Source organism: Hyla sarda, chromosome 13 (assembly GCF_029499605.1).
Source record: "Hyla sarda isolate aHylSar1 chromosome 13, aHylSar1.hap1, whole genome shotgun sequence".
Classification (NCBI taxonomy): Eukaryota; Metazoa; Chordata; class Amphibia; order Anura; family Hylidae; genus Hyla; species Hyla sarda.
In genome coordinates, this window is record NC_079201.1 from 12,187,872 (window position 1) to 12,206,898 (window position 19,027).

Genomic DNA, 19,027 nt, shown 5'->3' on the forward strand with positions numbered 1-19,027 from the left:
ATCCCACAGTTCCCCCATATGGACATAATGGCATCACACAGTTCCTCCATATGGACATGATGACATCACACAGTTCTCCATATGGACATGATGATGACATCACACAGTTCCTCCATATGGACATGATGACATCACACATTTCCTCCATATGGACATGATGACATCACTCAGTTCCTCCATATGGACATGATGACATCACACAGTTCCCCCATATGGACATGATGACATCACACAGTTCCTCCATATAGACATGATGACATCACACAGTTCCTCCATATGGACATGATGACATCACACAGTTCCTCCATATGGACATGATGACATCACACAGTTCCTCCATATACACATGATGACATCACACAGTTGCTGTAGATTTGTCAGATCCATGATGAGAATCTCCGGTTCCACCACATCCCAGCGGTGATCTATAGGATGAGATCTGGTGACTGTGGAGGCCATTGGAGTCATGTGACCTCACTGTCCTGTATGAGATGATGTCATGTGACCACATTGTCCTGTATGAGATGATGTCATGTGACCTCATTGTCCTGTATGAGATGATGTCATGTGACCTCATTGTCCTGTATGAGATGATGTCATGTGACCTGCTGGAAGTATCATCAGAAGGACGGACATGGTCAGTAACAATACTCAGGTAGCTGTGGGGTTTATACCAGGATCAATTGGTACTAAGGGGCCCAAAGTGTGCCTTGTGCATTACCTAATAGACTAATATACAGGTATCAGCGGGGGAATCTAAACACCACTTACCATGAGTGTAGAGTATATAGTCATATACTGTAATTCTAGTATTAGGATTGAATATCTGCTGGTGTCCTGGAATGCTGCTTAGACGTAGGGTAGCAGAATGTGGGAATTCTCATCTGCAGTAGAGCAGGAAGCATGAAAAAAAAAACTATTTATACACTGAAAGTCCAAGAAACAACCAGGAGGACAAAGTCATTGGATAAGAAGACCTTTATTCCATAAACAACCAATAACATGTGGTGACCCAGTACGGGAGTTGTTACCCCGTACCCTTGCTGTCCTGTCAGGCAGCCTCCTGCAGTGTCCACTGCCTCACCCCCTGCATCTGTTCTAATGTAATAGTATATTATTCCCTATGTTATGTAGATAAGAATGTTGTATCATTAAGAAAGGTTAACATGTGATCACCAGTGGTCATGTGAGTTATCATGTGATTGTTACCCAGGAGGTATCCGTGACCGGGTGACCAATGGGACCCCACCAGACTCTCCTCTTCTCTCTCTTAGTTCCTGAGTCTTTGCTGAGGTCAAGTGAAGCCTAGGAGTGTGTCTAGAGTCATAGGATCCTCAAGTCCAGTCTGCCCCCACAAGCTACAAACCTGCAAGTAAGCCACAGTCACAATATTGTCAGTCACAAGTTAAGTCAGGGGAGTCACAGTCATCAATTGTCAAGTTAGCATGGCCTGCACTAAATTGTCCCGTTCTACTACAAGTCCCAGCAAGCCCTTAAGGTCTCTGAAATCCCTGGTCACCTCTGTGGGCCTGGCTACACTGTATAGACTGTTCCATCTGTCACTCAGTAAAGTTATCGTTGTCCGTAACTTGGTGTCTGAGTCATTATTGCCCCCGTGCCTAGCCCAGGGTCCAGCGGTATTCCTTCGGGTGGTAATGAGGATAAACCACGCCCTGGCATCACAAATACAAGGGGTTGATGCCATCTGCCCTGCATTTCACACCCCATACTCCAAACACGCTTCAAAGTGTCTTCCTTCCATAAGATTGGTAACCAATATGATTGAGGAGATTCCCTTCAAAACAGCTGTCTACAAATGAGTAACTTCCCCTTTCTTGGGGAATTTTTGGCTTGGCTTGTTAAATCCCTATCATATTCTAAGGCTTCTTAAAGGGGTACTCCGCCCCTAGACATATTATCCCCTACCCAGCGGCGGGACCCTTGCGATCTCCGTGCTGCACCCGGCGTTTGTTACCAGCGTCGGGTTCAGTACCTGAGGCTTGTGACGTCACGGACGCACCCCGCTCATGACGTCACGCTCCCTCCAATAGACTTGCATTGAGAGGGCGTGGCTGTGATGTCATGAGCAGGGCGTGACCGTGACTTCAAGAGCCTCCGCCCCGCATTAAGGTTTTATGAATGTGCCCCAAATCCAGTCAACCTCCCCCCAAATGCCGCCCCTAGCCTTGGCCCTCCCCCCCCCCCCCCCCCCCTCCCAGGCATCCACAGCATTATGAGCAGCTCCGAAGCACCAAACAGGCTGTGCAAAGAAAGTCAGATCATGTCTCTGTCTCGTGCTCTTCTTCAATGTCACCCTAGGCAGCTGCCTACTCACTATAGAAGGACATAGTCACTGAGGATTCCTAAGAATTAGCATCCGGCGTTGTCAATATTTAAGAAATATGAAGTCGGAGGGATCATAAATCGTCCTAGAACTGAGCGAAAACAGCTTTTTCAGCGACAATCATCTCTGTTTTCGGACAAATACACTGTAATTCATTGCCCCAAAAAAAAAATAGAGGTAAACCGTCACGACAAAGCGAAAGGAACGTAAAGACGGCATAAAGGACGGTGAAAGTGAAGAGAGGTTGTTCTTGTTGAATTTATGTTCCGCCGCCGACTGCCTCTTCATTATTATCTTGTCACCGATAACATATTGCAGCAAATACATTTGTGATGCTAATGTGGTTTTATCATAAAACGTTGTTTCCAATTCGCGTATGACTATTTTCGTGTGTTTACCTTTTTCCCTTCTTGACATTCGCAGCACAATGCCGGTATAGGGAAGACCCCGTATGTTATTTATGAGCGCGCGGTTATATTATGCAAAGATTTGTAATTAAGTATTTGCGAAAAGAACATTTCGAGAAGAGTTCGAAGTAAATGGTTGCATTGATTTGTGTACTGATGTGTAAAGCGCCGATCATTGGAAAACTCATATCTGCAAAAACTCAATTTGCAGCCAGATGCCGAAAACAAACGAAATTCGGCTTCATTCTTCATTGTATTCAATGGAAAGTGACTGTTACCGAGTGATTTTACCTGGAATCGTTAAAAGGGTTGTCCAGTCAACAATCATAGTTACACCCGTTGAGGTTGATACATTAAATGGGCACTATCATTATAACTAATTTTGCTATTGCACTCCATATGGTAAATAAAAAATCTTTCTAATGTACTTTGATTCTGAGGGGGGGGGGTGCAGCCTTAGCCAATCATAGCTCATCTCACACTGAACTGCTCTGGGCTGTATGTAGCAGAGTGAGGGAGGAAGTTCTCTCCTGTATGGCTTCAGATGATGTCACACCTGCTGGGGAACGCCCCTTCCCAGTCTGTGAATTTGACTGAGACTGAGCAGAAAATACAGAGCAATATCAAGGTAGAAAACTAAAATATAATAAAAATAAAGGGCGGGGGGGGGGGGGGGGGTATTATCATGATGGGGGCAGTGACCTGGGAGGATTATAAAATTTAACAAGATCATGACAGGTACTCTTTAAAAGGGGTTCTCTGTCCCTAGACATCTCCCATTTCCAAAGGATAGGGGATAAGTAGTATTGAGCGCGAATATTCGCAATTCGCTAATTTTGCATATTCCCAAATATGGCAAATATAACGCTATATATTCGTAAGTACGAATATTTGTAATTTTTTTTTTTCACACAGAACACATCACAGTGATCTCATCCCTCCATGCTTCCAGCTTGTGGTCTAAAGAAGGCTCCAATACTATTTACTGTATTAGACTGGAGAGCGAACATTCGCCAATATCGTTACTAAAATTAGATAGTGACGATATTCGCGAATATGACAAGACAATAATCAAAATGAAAAATGTCATAGACCCATTATCACTTCTGTATAGACCAAGAATATTAGGAGATAGATGGATAGATAATATACAGACAAAGAATAAGTCAGCCAGCACTTTAGTTGATACCAAACTATTATATGGACCTGGCCTACAGGTGCACGCTACTAGGCTAGATATACAGCAACAGAAGAATGCAGCAGCACACTGCCAGCACAAGGATATAAGTGAAACATGAACATGCAGATAAAACATGGAGAGCTATACAGCTATGGTGTAATAGATGCAAATGTGAAACTATGAAATAGTGAGGCACTTAGCTCGCAAATTTGTCTCCGCCGGCGGTCAAATAGCTTGGACCGTCCCACCGCGATAAGGTAGCCTCCTGGGACGGACCCTACACTGTGAATATGCCTCTGTGTGACGCGGTGGGACGGTCCAAGCTATTTGACCGCCGGCGGAGACAAATTTGCGAGCTAAGTGCCTCACTATTTCATAGTTTCACATTTGCATCTATTACACCATAGCTGTATAGCTCTCCATGTTTTATCTGCATGTTCATGTTGCACCTATATCCTTGTGCTGGCAGTGTGCTGCTGCATTCTTCTGTTGCTGGATAAATAATATAGATAGATAGATATGAGATAGATATATAGATATGAGATAGATAGATATGAGATAGATAGATATGAGATAGATAGATATGAGATAGATATTAGATAGATATGAGATAGATAGATATGAGATAGATAGATAGATAGATATGAGATAGATAGATATGAGATAGATAGATAGATAGATAGATATGAGATAGATATGATATAGATAGATATGAGATAGATAGATAGATAGATAGATATGAGATAGATAGATAGATAGATATGAGATAGATATGAGATAGATATGAGATAGATAGATATGAGATAGATAGATATGAGATAGATAGATAGATATGAGATAGATATGAGATAGATATGAGATAGATATGAGATAGATATGAGATAGATATGAGATAGATAGATATGAGATAGATAGATATGAGATAGATAGATATGAGATAGATAGATATGAGATAGATAGATATGAGATAGATAGATATGAGATAGATAGATAGATAGATATGAGATAGATAGATAGATAGATATGAGATAGATAGATATGAGTTTGATATAGATGATATGAGATATAGATAGATAGATAGATAATATAGATAGATAGGTAGATAGTTATCCCTTATGCACATTTACGTAAAGCGAAAATAACCGCGAATATGCGGATTTCGCGAATAAAGGACGAATATTTGTTCATATATTTGCAAAATATCGCGAATTCGAATATGGAATATGCCGCTCATCACTACAGATAATATGTCTGATCAGCAGCCGGAACGCCCACGATCTTCAGCGCTGCACCCCAGTAATCTGCTGCACGAAGCGAACTCCGTTCCATGCCAGATGAGGGGCGACCACAGCCACCACGCCCCCTCCCATAGACATGAATAGAGGGGATGTGCCGTGACGTCATGATCACAGAAGCCCTATGCTGGCGTTCTGAACATAAATGTACAGAACGCCGGGGTGCTGTTTCCGAGATCACAGGGGGGTGGATAGCGGGTAAGATGTCCTGGAGCGGAGTACCTCTTTAATACATTCTACAAATCATATTCACATAAGATGAATTTTATGCCTGCACTTCGGTTGTTAATGTTATTTGCTTATATAGTGAGGCATATGCTGTTATTAGAAAATAATATAGAGGTTCTTGTGTATTTCTTGTGCTTACCATATTTAGCTGATGTGGCAGGCATGGGGTTTCCAGCTTCAAAGGGGTACTCCTCCCCTAGAAATCTTATCCCCTATTCAAGGGATTTTGGATAAGGTGTCCGACCCGCAATCTCCAACCTGGATGCGTAAAGCGCCAATCATTGGAAAACTCATATCTGCAAAAACTTTATTTGCACCCGACTGCCAAGAAACAAACTAACTCAAGCTTCCTTCTTCATTGCATTCAATGTGAAGTAGTGGTCTCAAACTGTGGCCCTCCAGATGTTGCAAAACTTCAACTCCCAGCATGCCCGGACAGCCGTTGGCTGTCCGGGCATGCTGGGAGTTGAAGTTTTGCAACATCTGGAGGGCCACAGTTTGAGACCACTGATGTAAAGGTTCACTATTTGGATTCGGGTGGCCGTGGTTGTGACATCATGCCCCCTCTAATCATGTCTATGGGAGGGGGCATGAAGGCTGAGGTCACAACCATCACGCCCCCTCCCATAGACATGAATGGAAGGTAGCGTAAATGTTCAGAACGCCGCTGGGTGGGAGGGAGAACATTCTGCAACTAATTGTATTTTTGCAACAGCTGGAGGCACCCTGGTTAGAAAACACTGGTCTTTTGCATGGAAAGGAGCACAAGTGTGTTTCGATTGGTGGGGTGGCTGATGTGTGGGAGGTAGGAAAGTGACCTCACACTTACAAATAAGGAACTATGGGACTTGAAGAAGGATATCAAAACAGATAACAAAAAGCTAGCCACAGTATTATGGTAATCTCACAACATAGGTATTTATCCCCAAGACAAGCGCAGATCCTTCCTAAGCATGTCCATTACTGTCTGCCAGGTACGTACTAAAATCACCTTATGGTGGAGAACCCCTTTAAAGGGGTTATCCAGGAAAAAACTTTTTTTTATATATCAACTGGCTCCAGAAAGTTAAACAGATTTGTAAATTACTTCTATAAAAAAAAAATCTTAATCCTTTCAGTACTTATGAGCTTCTGAAGTTAAGGTTGTTCTTTTCTGTCTAAGTGCTCTCTGATGACACGTGTCTCGAGAACCGCCCAGTTTAGAAGAGGTTTGCTATGGGAATTTGCTTCTAAACTGGGCGGTTCCCGAGACAGGTGTCATCAGAGAGCACTTAGACAGAAAAGAACAACCTTAACTTCAGAAGCTCATAAGTACTGAAAGGATTAAGATTTTTTAATATAAGTAATTTACAAATCTGTTTAACTTTCTGGAGCCAGTTGAGATATATATATATATATATATATATATATATATATATAAAAGTTTTTTTCCTGGATGACCCCTTTAATTTCTCTATAGTAGATGTTTCTAATATTTTTTATTCCAAAGTTCTAAATCCTCTTCTTCCCTTTACATGGCTGCAACCACTGACTGCTAGGGAACACGTAGGAGGTTATTGAAGACATTTATTTGGGACCAGGGGGTGGAGAAACCCACTTCAGTTAACAGGCAGGCAGAGATTTAGTATGATTAAAGGGGTACTCCGGTGGATTTTTTTTTTTTTTTTTTTTTAAATCAACTGATGCCAGAAAGTTTAACAGATTAAAAAAATTTCTTCTATTAAAAAAATCTTAATCCTTCCAGTACATATTAGCTGCTGAATACTACAGAGGAAATTCTTTTCTTTTTGGAACACAGTGCTCTCTGCTGACATCACGAGCACAGTGCTCTCTGCTGACATCTCTGTCCATTTTAAGAACTGTCCAGAGTAAGAGAAAATCCCCATAGCAAACATATGCTGCTCTGGACAGTTCCTAAAATGGACAGAGATGTCAGCAGAGAGCACTGTGCTCGTGATGTCAGCAGAGAGCTCTGTGTTCCAAAAAGAAAAGAATTTCCTCTGTAGTATTCAGCAGCTAATAAGTACTGGAAGGATTAAGATTTTTTAATAGAAGTAATTTACAAATCCTGTTTAACTTTCTGGCACCAGTTGATTAAAAAAAAAAAAAAAAGTTTTCCACCGGAGTACAAGAGATTAGGAGCCATGTATGCAAGTCCTGGCCTGACCGGGCATTCTAGGAGTTGTAGTTTTGCAACATCTGGAGGTCCGCAGGTTGAAGACCACTGGAATAGAGTAACAGAATTTTAAGTACCAGTCAATAGCTGTCATTTAAAGGAGTATTCCAGGAAAAAAACATTTTTATATATGAACTGGCTCCAGAAAGTTACACAGATTTGTAAATTACTTCTATTCAAAAATCTTAATCCTTTCAATAATTATCAGCTGCTGAAGTTGGGTTGTTGTTTTCTGTCTGGCAACAGTGCTCTCTGCTGACATCTCTGCTTGTCTCAGGAACTGCACAGAGTAGAAGAGGTTTGCTATGTGGATTAGCTTCTACTCTGGACAGTTCCCGAGACACGTGTCATCAGAGAGCACTTAGACAGAAAAGAACAACTCAACTTCAGCAGCTCATAAGTACTGAAAGGATTAAGATTTTTTTTTATAGAAGTAATTTACAAATCTGTTTAACTTTCTGGAGCCAGTTGATATATATGTGGAAGTATATTTAACAATAAAATTAATACACAAAGGTGGTATTGACTTTTTATACAGAGTTGGACTGACCTACTAGAGTATTAACCTATATAAAGAGAATCTGACCCCATTCACCCGCACTAAACCTAATAAACAGGGTTATAGTGCAAGTGAACAGCTTTACAAAGAGGGGTCACTTACTTAAATCCGTTTAATGGTTGCTATGGGGATTTGCTCCTACTCTGGACAGTTCCTGACAAGGGCAGAAGTGACAGCAGAGAGCACTGTGGTAAGACAGAAAAGACAATTCAACTTCCTCTGGAGTATACAGCAGCTGATAAGTACTGGAAGGATTAAGATTTTTAATATAAGTAATTTACAAATCTGTTTAACTTTCTGGAGGCAGTTGATTTAAAAAAAAATAGTTTTCCACCGAAGCGAAGTACCCCTTTAAGCTGGGTTGAAACATCCCCTCCAAGCATTCTCTATGGAAGCAACAGAGACAGGAGCGCTGTACCCAGGTAACTAGATACCTGACCGCTGGGACCCCTTACTATCAGACACTTCTCAAGAACGGCACTTAAAGGGGTACTCCCCTGGAAAACTTTTTTTTTTTAAATCAACTGGTGCCATAAAGTTAAACAGATTTGTAAATTACTTCTATTAAAAATCTTAATCCTTTCAGTACTTATCAGCTGCAGTATGCTCCACAGGAAGTTGTGTAGTTCTTTCTGTCTGACCACACTGCTCTCTGCTGACACCTCTGTCCATTTTAGGAACTATCTAGAGCAGGAGAGGTTTGCTATGGGGATTTGCTCCTACTCTGGACAGAGGTGTCAGCAGAGAGCACTGTGGTCAGACGGAAAGGAAATTCAAAAAGAAAAGAACTTCCTGTGGATTATACAGCAGCTGATAAGTGCTGGACGAGTTGAGATTTTTAAATAGAAGTAATTTACAAATATGTTTAACTTTTTGGCACCAGTTGATTTAAAAAAAATGTTTGTTTTTTTCCAGTGGAGTAGCCTTTAAAATCTCCCTGAGAAATGGGATAACTTGAAAATCTGAGAATGTTGGTGGGCCTTGAGGAGTGGGTTGGGGACCACTGGGATAGGGTTTTCAAATCAACTGGTGCCAGAAAGTTCTACAGATTTGTAAATTACTTTTATTTAAAAATCTTAATCTTCCAGTACTTATCAGCTGCTGTATATTCCAAAGGAAGTTGAGTTGTTCTTTTCTGTCTGACCACAGTGCTCTCTGCTGCCACCTCTGTTCGTGTCAGGAACTGTCTAGAGTAGGAACAAATCCCCATAGCAACCATTAAACGGATTTAAGTAAGTGACCCCTCTTTGTAAAGCTGTTCACTTGCACTATAACCCTGTTTATTAGGTTTAGTGCGGGTGAATGGGGTCAGATTTTCTTTAAATAGGTTAATACTCTAGTAGGTCAGTCCAATTCTGTATAAAAAGTCAATAGCACCTTTGTGTATTAGTTTTATTGTTAGATATACTTCCACATGTATATCAACTGGCTCCAGAAAGTTAAACAGATTTGTAAATTACTTCTATTAAAAAATCTTAATCCTTTCAGTACTTATGAGCTGCTGAAGTTGAGTTGTTCTTTTCTGTCTAAGTGCTCTCTGATGACACGTGTCTCGGGAACTGTCCAGAGTAGAAGCAAATCCCCATAGCAAACCTCTTCTATTCTGTGCAGTTCCCGAGAGAAGCAGAGATGTCAGCAGAGAGCACTGTTGCCAGACAGAAAACAACAACTCAACTTCAGCAGCTGATAATTATTGGAAGGATTAAGATTTTTGAATAGAAGTAATTTACAAATCTGTGTAACTTTCTGGAGCCAGTTCATATATAATTTTACTTATCAGCTGCTGAATATTACAGAGGAAGTTGTGTAGTTCTTTTCTGTCTGACCACAGTGCTCTCTGCTGACACCTCTGTCCATGTAAGGAACTGTCCACAGGTTTACTATGGGGATTTGCTCCTACTCTAGACAGTTCCCGACATGAGGTGTCAGCAGAGAGCACTGTGGTCAGACTGGAAATAACTACACAACTTCCTGTGGAGCACATAGCAGCTGAAAAGTACTGGAAGGGTTAAGATTTTTATATAGAAGTAATTTACAAATCTGTATAACTTTCTGGCACCCGTTGATTTGAAAAAAAAAAAAAAAAAATTCTACCAGAGTAACCCTTTAAGTGTCTGATCTCCAGAAAGGTGCCCAAATCACCCTGTGCATGGAGTGGGGTCGAAAAGCCCCCTCCATGCCTTCTTAATGGGAGCATTGGAGAGACACGAGTGAATTACCCAGGTAATTAGATACTCTGATCGCTGGGACTTCTTATGATCAGACACTTCTCATGAACAATGCTTAAATCTCCCCGTGAAATTATGGAAACTGGAAAAACTCAGAATGTTGGTGGGTCCTGAGGGCTGGGTTGGGTTGGGAACAACTTGGATAGGGTATAAGTGTCGTATCTTCAAAATGGCACTCGAATCTCCCTGTGTATGAAGGAGGGTCGAAACGTCCCCTCCATGAATTCTCTATGGGAACATCGGAGATACACGAGCACTGCACCAAGGTTACTAGATACCCCGACCGCTGCAACCCCTTACATTCTGACGCTTCTCAAGAACAGCGCTTAAACCTCCATGTGAAATGGGGTAACTGGAAAAACATTTAATGTTAGAGTGTCAAGGGAATTCGGTTGGGGACCACAGGGACAGGGGATAAGTGTCTGATCTCCAGAATGGTGCCATAATCTCCCTGTGCATGGAGTGTGGTCAACATGCCCCCTCCATGCATTCTCTATGGGTGCATCAGAGATACACGAGCGCTGCACCCTGGTAACTAGACTCCTTACGATCAGACACCTCTTAAGAACAACGCTTAAATCTCCCTGAGAAATGGGATAATTGGAAAAACTCTGAATGTCGGAGGGCCTTGTGGACTGGGTTGGGGACCAGTGGGATAGGGGGATAAGTGTCTGATCTCCAGAATGGTGCCCTAATCTCCTTGTGCATGGAGCTGGGTCCAAGCATTCGCTATGCGAGCACCAGAGATACACGATTGCTGTTTCCAGGTAAATAGTCCTCGGGGGCATGTCACAGTGGCTCCTCCCTGTCTGGTTTGCTTGAGTGACACTTCTCAAGAATGGCGCTTAAACCTCCAATGGGGTAACTGGAAAAAATTTTAATGTTAGTGGTCCATGGGAAATCGGTTGCGGACCACCGGGATAGGGGATAAGTGTCTGATCTCCAGAATGGTGCCATAATCTCCCTGTGCATGGAGCGTGGTCAACACGCCCCCTCCATGCATTCTCTATGGGTGCATCAGAGATACACGAGCGCTGCACCCTGGTAACTAGACTCCTTACGATCAGACAACTCTTAAGAACAACACTTAAATCTCCCTGAGAAATGGGATAATTGGAAAAACTCTGAATGTCGGAGGGCCTTGTGGACTGGGTTGGGGACCACTAGGATAGGGGAATAAATGTCTGATCTCCAGAATGGTGCCCTAATCTCTTTGTGCATGGAGCGGGGTCCATGCATTCGTTATGGGAGCACCAGAGATACACGAGCTCTGTTTCCAGGTAACTAGTCCTCGGGGGCATGTCACAGTGGCTCCTCCCTGTCTGGTTTGCTTGAGTGACACTTCTCGTCACTCAAGCCAAGCAGGGGAGGGGAAGGCTCTGGGAACCGCCCCAAGGACTAGTTACTTGAGTCCCCGGCCTGAACATATCAGAGTAATAAGCCACTACAATAAGGGGGAGGGCTTTATAGGTCCTACAGAAGACAACCCCATTTGGTACTGAATTTGGCGCAATCAATCACTTGCCGTCAGTGTCAATTTCTTACGGTTTCACCCCCAAATACTATACGAAACCCTAAGATCTGTTCGTGTGTGCAATGGTAGCAGAAAAATTGACAAGGCAGTCTCTTCAGCCGTTGCAAAACTACAACTCCCAGCATGCCCGGACAGCCAACGGCTGTCCGGGCATGCTGGGAGTTGTAGTTTTGCAACAGGTATGGGAAACAAAAGAATTAGCGACTTTACGCCATAGCAATATTTTTTGTGCACATTATACAGCAAGGGAATCGGGGGATTGCGTTTCGGCTAGAGATGCGTTAACTCTTCCAGGACCTACGCTTTTAGAATATTGTATTATTTATGTCCCTAAATGTTTAATTTTAATATTCAAATGAATGTTTGTGTATTCGGATTGGGATCTGGCAGGAGCTTTTATTTTTCGGTAAAAAGATCTAGCATTTAACCGAATTCCCAAATATAGATTAGATGTAGAAGCCCCAGTTCTAATTAATTTGTGAACTATCTCCCCCCCAAACTGCTTCCTATTCCCTATGTGCCGCATCAATTATAAGCGGTAGGCTGTTAGGAGCCGGGGAAGGGGGGACGGGGATGGGCAGCGGGGGGGGGGGAAGGATAGCTCCCTGCGTTGCATGCCGTTCCCTCACTATTTATTCAACGTGAATTATTTATTTCCAGTAATGTATTTGTATTGTGATGTTTGTTAAAAAATGAGAAATGGCACAGTACTTGTGGCGCTGTAAAATAAATAAATATATGCATGCACGAATTATACAACAACGATATGGAGGCTGCAGCAGGACCGGGGGTCTACGCGCCACAATGACAGCTGACAGTCTATGAATAGTAATACTTGGAAGGCGAAGACGGAAGAAAAAGAGTGTAACAATGGATAGTTTCTCTTGCAAACATCAATATTGAACATGCACAAGAAGAATCAATGGAGCTCAGCATTCAGACGGAGAATGATCTCCCTGGGGACACGTAGATAACACGAGTGCTCGCGTTCAGCGCCGATTCATTAATGCAGGATTTATGTTCGGTGGGGACTTACAGCGGATGCACGGAGCCTGACAAAAAAAAAAATTTCTGTCATAAGGTTCATTTACAGTATCTGCCTCAGACAGGTTAGTTTGGCGTGCGACGCGTAGTCAGGGTTGCAGGTGCATGTTGTCTACTGTTGTTGGGGAAAAGTTCGGTGAAAGATGTTTCCCGCAGCATTCTAGAGCAGCGGACTTCAAACTGTGGACCCCCGACTGTTGCACAGCTACAACTTTATGTAGTCAGTATGCACCTGCACCAGCCTGTTCTGGAGTCAGTATGCACCTGCACCCGCCTGTTCTGGAGTCAGTATGCACCTGCACCAGCCTGTTCTGGAGTCAGTATGCACCAGCCTGTTCTGGAGTCAGTATGCACCTGCACCAGCCTGTTCTGGAGTCAGTATGCACCTGCACCAGCCTGTTCTGGAGTCAGTATGCACCTGCACCAGCCTGTTATGGAGTGAATATGCACCTGCACCCGCCTGTTCTGGAGTCAGTATGCACCTGCACCAGCCTGTTCTGGAGTCAGTATGCACCAGCCTGTTCTGGAGTCAGTATGCACCTGCACCAGCCTGTTCTGGAGTCAGTATGCACCTGCACCAGCCTGTTCTGGAGTCAGTATGCACCTGCACCAGCCTGTTATGGAGTGAATATGCACCTGCACCTCCCTGTTCTTGAGTCAGTATGCACCTGCACCAGCCTGTTCTTGAATCAGTATGCACCTGCACCAGCCTGTTCTGGAGTCAGTATGCACCTGCACCAGCCTGTTCTGGAGTCAGTATGCACCTGCACCAGCCTGTTCTGGAGTCAGTATGCACCTGCACCAGCCTGTTCTGGAGTCAGTATGCACCTGCACCAGCCTGTTCTGGAGTCAGTATGCACCTGCACCAGCCTGTTCTGAAGTCAGTATGCACCTGCACCAGCCTGTTCTGAAGTCAGTATGCACCTGCACCAGCCTGTTCTGGAGTCAGTATGCACCTGCACCTCCCTGTTCTTGAGTCAGTATGCACCTGCACCAGCCTGTTCTGGAGTCAGTATGCACCTGCACCAGCCTGTTCTGGAGTCAGTATGCACCTGCACCTCCCTGTTCTGGAGTCAGTATGCACCTGCACCAGCCTGTTCTGGAGTCAGTATGCACCTGCACCTCCCTGTTCTGAAGTCAGTATGCACCTGCACCAGCCTGTTCTGGAGTCAGTATGCACCTGCACCAGCCTGTTCTTGAATCAGTATGCACCTGCACCAGCCTGTTCTGAAGTCAGTATGCACCTGCACCAGCCTGTTCTGGAGTCAGTATGCACCTGCACCAGCCTGTTCTGAAGTCAGTATGCACCTGCACCAGCCTGTTCTGGAGTCAGTATGCACCTGCACCTCCCTGTTCTTGAGTCAGTATGCACCTACACCAGCCTGTTCTGGAGTCAGTATGCACCTGCACCTCCCTGTTCTGAAGTCAGTATGCACCTGCACCAGCCTGTTCTGGAGTCAGTATGCACCTGCACCAGCCTGTTCTGGAGTCAGTATGCACCTGCCTGTTCTGGAGTCAGTATGCACCTGCACCAGCCTGTTCTTGATTCAGTATGCACCTGCACCAGCCTGTTATGGAGTCAGTATGCACCTGCACCAGCCTGTTCTGGAGTCAGTATGCACCTGCACCTCCTTGTTCTTGAGTCAGTATGCACCTGCACCAGCCTGTTCTGGAGTCAGTATGCACCTGCACCTCCCTGTTCTGAAGTCGGTATGCACCTGCACCAGCCTGTTCTGGAGTCAGTATGCACCTGCACCAGCCTGTTCTGAAGTCAGTATGCACCTGCACCAGCCTGTTCTGGAGTCAGTATGCACCTGCACCGGCCTGTTCTGGAGTCAGTATGCACCTGCACCAGCCTGTTCTGGAGTCAGTATGCACCTGCACCGGCCTGTTCTGGAGTCAGTATGCACCTGCACCAGCCTGTTCTGGAGTCAGTATGCACCTGCACCAGCCTGTTCTGGAGTCAGTATGCACCTGCACCAGCCTGTTCTGGAGTCAGTATGCACCTGCACCAGCCTGTTCTGGAGTCATCATGCACCTGCACCAGTGGTGGGGGCAGCATCATGTCGGACCCCAGCGATCTATAACTTATCCCCTATGGATACATTTTTATTTTTCAGTACAGTACTCCTTTCATTTTAACAATTCTAAGAACTAATACTGTAGGTATCCTTAGTATATTAGTTCTTAGAATTGTATTTGTAAACAATTGTATCCTTTTGTTACACTGAGTATAAGGCAACAATATTCTCTGCATTCCTGCACTGATCTCTCTACTGACAAAATCCAGGCCCCAAAATGGAGTCAATATTCTGCAGAGGGTGCCAGGAAAGCAGCGGGGACCTGATTTCATGTGTTTCACCGAAATTGTAAAGGGAAGAATTTGGGTAATAGCTGTAAATGCAACCTTTGCCAAGCAGGATCACAGCTCTGTTGCCGGCCTTACCGGATAGCTAGAAAATATAATCATATACCTTCACAGCTCTTGGCGCAATTTCTCCCGGAGAAAAAAAAAAAAGATCATAACAATTTATTTCAAAGTCTTCAGAACCTCATTCTCCGGCTCCTTGAACGAGAGTATTTCTGCCAGCAGAAGAGGTCCTGAAGACTTTGACATGCGCTGCTGTTGTTCCTGTTAACCCTACATGTACCTCGGTTGTATGGCGACGGATTATTATTATCCTCATGAAGTGACTTGCATTTTTATGCTCAATACCCACACTGCCTCCCACCGCGCAGGAAAAGTGCTTATTCTATTTGGATTCCATGGGGAATATTTTTTTCTTATTACATTCACATGCAGCCAAAGCTAATATTTGTAGCCATTTGTAACATCTATTTAATCATAATACTGTATTTATTACTACTGTTAAAAATGTAGCTAGGCCTAGCAACAGAATAGGAATTGTAACCTAACTAGTGATGTATTTAAAGCGTACCCGTCATATGACAGAAAAAATAATGCTTCTATATGTTACTCACCAGGTCATGCAGATGCTTTACATGTCTTTTTTATGTGTCTAGCTTATTTTGCTCACAAATCTGTTTTGCTGTTCACTCATTCTGACATCCACTGCTCAGGAAGGGGTGTATCCGAGGCAAGCACTGATCCCGCCCTCACTCACCATGCATTCACTTCCTCCCTGAGTCTGCTGTGCTGGGTCTCTTCCTCCAATCACTGCAGGCTGCTCTGTAACCCCCTCCTCTCTGTTTTCATGCTGCAGTCTGATAGGACAGGAGTGAGCACAGAGGAGTGCTAGTCCCGCCCTCAGTTCCCGGACTTTGTCTAAACCTGTGCTTCAGCTGAGACAAAGAGAATGCTGCAGCCGGACAATATTATGTTCTGGATGGTATGGGGACCCCTGGAGGTCTGCCTTTATGTGTGCCTGCTTGGAGCGGCAATACGCTGCTACGTGCAGTCACACTAAAGCGATGTGTGCATGCGCGGTGTACTCGCACACATTGCGGCCTCTCCCCCTGCTCAATGAGCTAGGCCGAGAGCTACTGCGATGCGCGAGTATACTGTGCATGCGCGCGGCGACTCACACATCGCAGAGTGTCTGCTCGTAGCGGCGTATTACCGCTCTGAGCAGGCACATGTAGAGGCAGCATACAGAGGTCATTCAGCGGCGGATCCACAGCAAAATATGTGCTGTAAATCCGCTCGTCTGAACCTACCCTTACTTAGGAACAGTTGAGGGCTTCATAACAGGTTTGGATATATTCCTAGAGCAATATAGTGTTAATGCCTATGTATAAAATTGTTTTCTATGAATAGTTACCCTTCTAACATTCACCAACCCCCCACCCCCCTCCTGGTTGAACTTGATGGATATTTGCCTTTGTTTCAGCTGTAATAACTACATGTAACTATTTAGCCGTGGTCCTTACATTTCAGGTACAAACTGGACAAGGTGAAGTCAATGTGTTGCCAGATATTGGATTATAAATAGTCACTGGGATCAGAAAACCGCAGCCAAGACATCATGATAACTATGGAGACGTGCAGGAACCAGAACTAAGAAGTGAGCAAAGGTCAGAGCCAAGAACAATCAGGACTGTCAGGAAACAGAGCCGGGTCCTAGGCACAAAGACAGCGAGAGAAAGAACATTCAGGGACATTATCAGTGAATGTGACATAATGAAGACAGTATATATATGTGAACAGAGGAGCTCGGAATCCTGGCAAGAGGAGCAACAGCAATGATTTGGGCTACAAGTAATATGTCTATGGTAGACAATGTATCTATGGTAGACAATGTATCTATGGTAGACGGCGTGTCTATGGTGGACAATGTACCTATGGTGGACAATGTATCTATGGTAGACAATGTATCTATGGTAGACAATGTATCTATGGTAGACGGCGTGTCTATGGTGGACAATGTACCTATGGTGGACAATGTATCTATGGTAGACAATGTATCTATGGTAGACAATGTATCTATGGTGGACAATATATCTATGGTGGACAATGTATCTATGGTGGACAATGTATCTATGGTAGACTTCGTGTCTATGGTGGACAATGTATCTATGGTAGATGACGTGTCTATGGTGGACAATGTATCTATGGTAGATGACGTGTCTATGGTGGACAATGTATCTATGGTAGATGACGTGTCTATGGTGGACAATGTATCAGTGGTAGATGACATGTATATGGTGGACAATGTATCAGTGGTAGATGACGTGTCTATGGTGGACAATGTATCTATGGTAGATGACGTGTCTATGGTGGACAATGTATCTATGGTAGATGACGTGTCTATGGTGGACAATTTATCTATGGTAGACGACGTGTCTATGGTGGACAATGTATCTATGGTAGACGTCGTGTCTATGGTGGACAATGTATCTATGGTAGATGACGTGTCTATGGTGGACAATGTATCTATGGTAGATGACGTGTCTATGGTGGACAATGTATCTATGGTAGATGACGTGCCTATGGTGGACAATGTATCTATGGTAGACGACGTGTCTATGGTGGACAATGTATGGTAGACGACGTGTCTATGGTGGACAATGTATCTATGGTAGATGACGTGTCTATGGTGGACAATGTATCTATGGTAGATGACGTGTCTATGGTGGACAATGTATCTATGGTAGATGACATGTATATGGTGGACAATGTATCTATGGTAGATGACGTGTCTATGGTGGACAATGTATCTGTGGTAGATGACGTGTATATGGTGGACAATGTATCTATGGTAGATGACGTGTCTATGGTGGACAATGTATCTGTGGTAGATGACATGTATATGGTGGACAATGTATCTGTGGTAGATGACATGTATATGGTGGACAATGTATCTATGGTAGATGACGTGTCTATGGTGGACAATGTATCTATGGTAGATGACGTGTATGGTGGACAATGTATCTATGGTAGATGACGTATCTATGGTGGACAATGTATCTATGGTAGACGTCGTGTCTATGGTGGACAATGTATCTATGGTAGATGACGTGTCTATGGTAGATGACGTATCTATGGTAGACGACGTGTCTATGGTAGATGACGTGTCTATGGTGGACAATGTATCTGTGGTAGATGACATGTATATGGTGGACAATGTATCTATGGTAGATGACGTATCTATGGTGGACAATGTATCTATGGTAGACGTCGTGTCTATGGTGGACAATGTATCTATGGTAGACGACGTGTCTATGGTAGATGACGTATCTATGGTAGACGACGTGTCTATGGTAGATGACGTGTCTATGGTGGACAATGTATCTGTGGTAGATGACATGTATATGGTGGACAATGTATCTATGGTAGATGACGTGTCTATGGTGGACAATGTATCTGTGGTAGATGACGTGTATATGGTGGACAATGTATCTATGGTAGACGACGTGTCTATGGTGGACAATGTATCTATGGTAGATGACGTGTCTATGGTGGACAATGTATCTGTGGTAGATGACGTGTATATGGTGGACAATGTATCTATGGTAGACGACGTGTCTATGGTGGACAATGTATCTATGGTAGACAGTAGGGGGAGATTTAT

General features: G+C 43.8%; 1 long non-coding RNA gene across 3 annotated transcripts in view; it reads right to left on the reverse strand.

Annotated features, from left to right (window-relative positions):
• The window catches only part of LOC130297287 (uncharacterized), a 184,040-nt gene that overhangs the window by 85,348 nt on the left and 79,665 nt on the right, over positions 1 to 19,027 (reverse strand). The window lies entirely within an intron of this gene.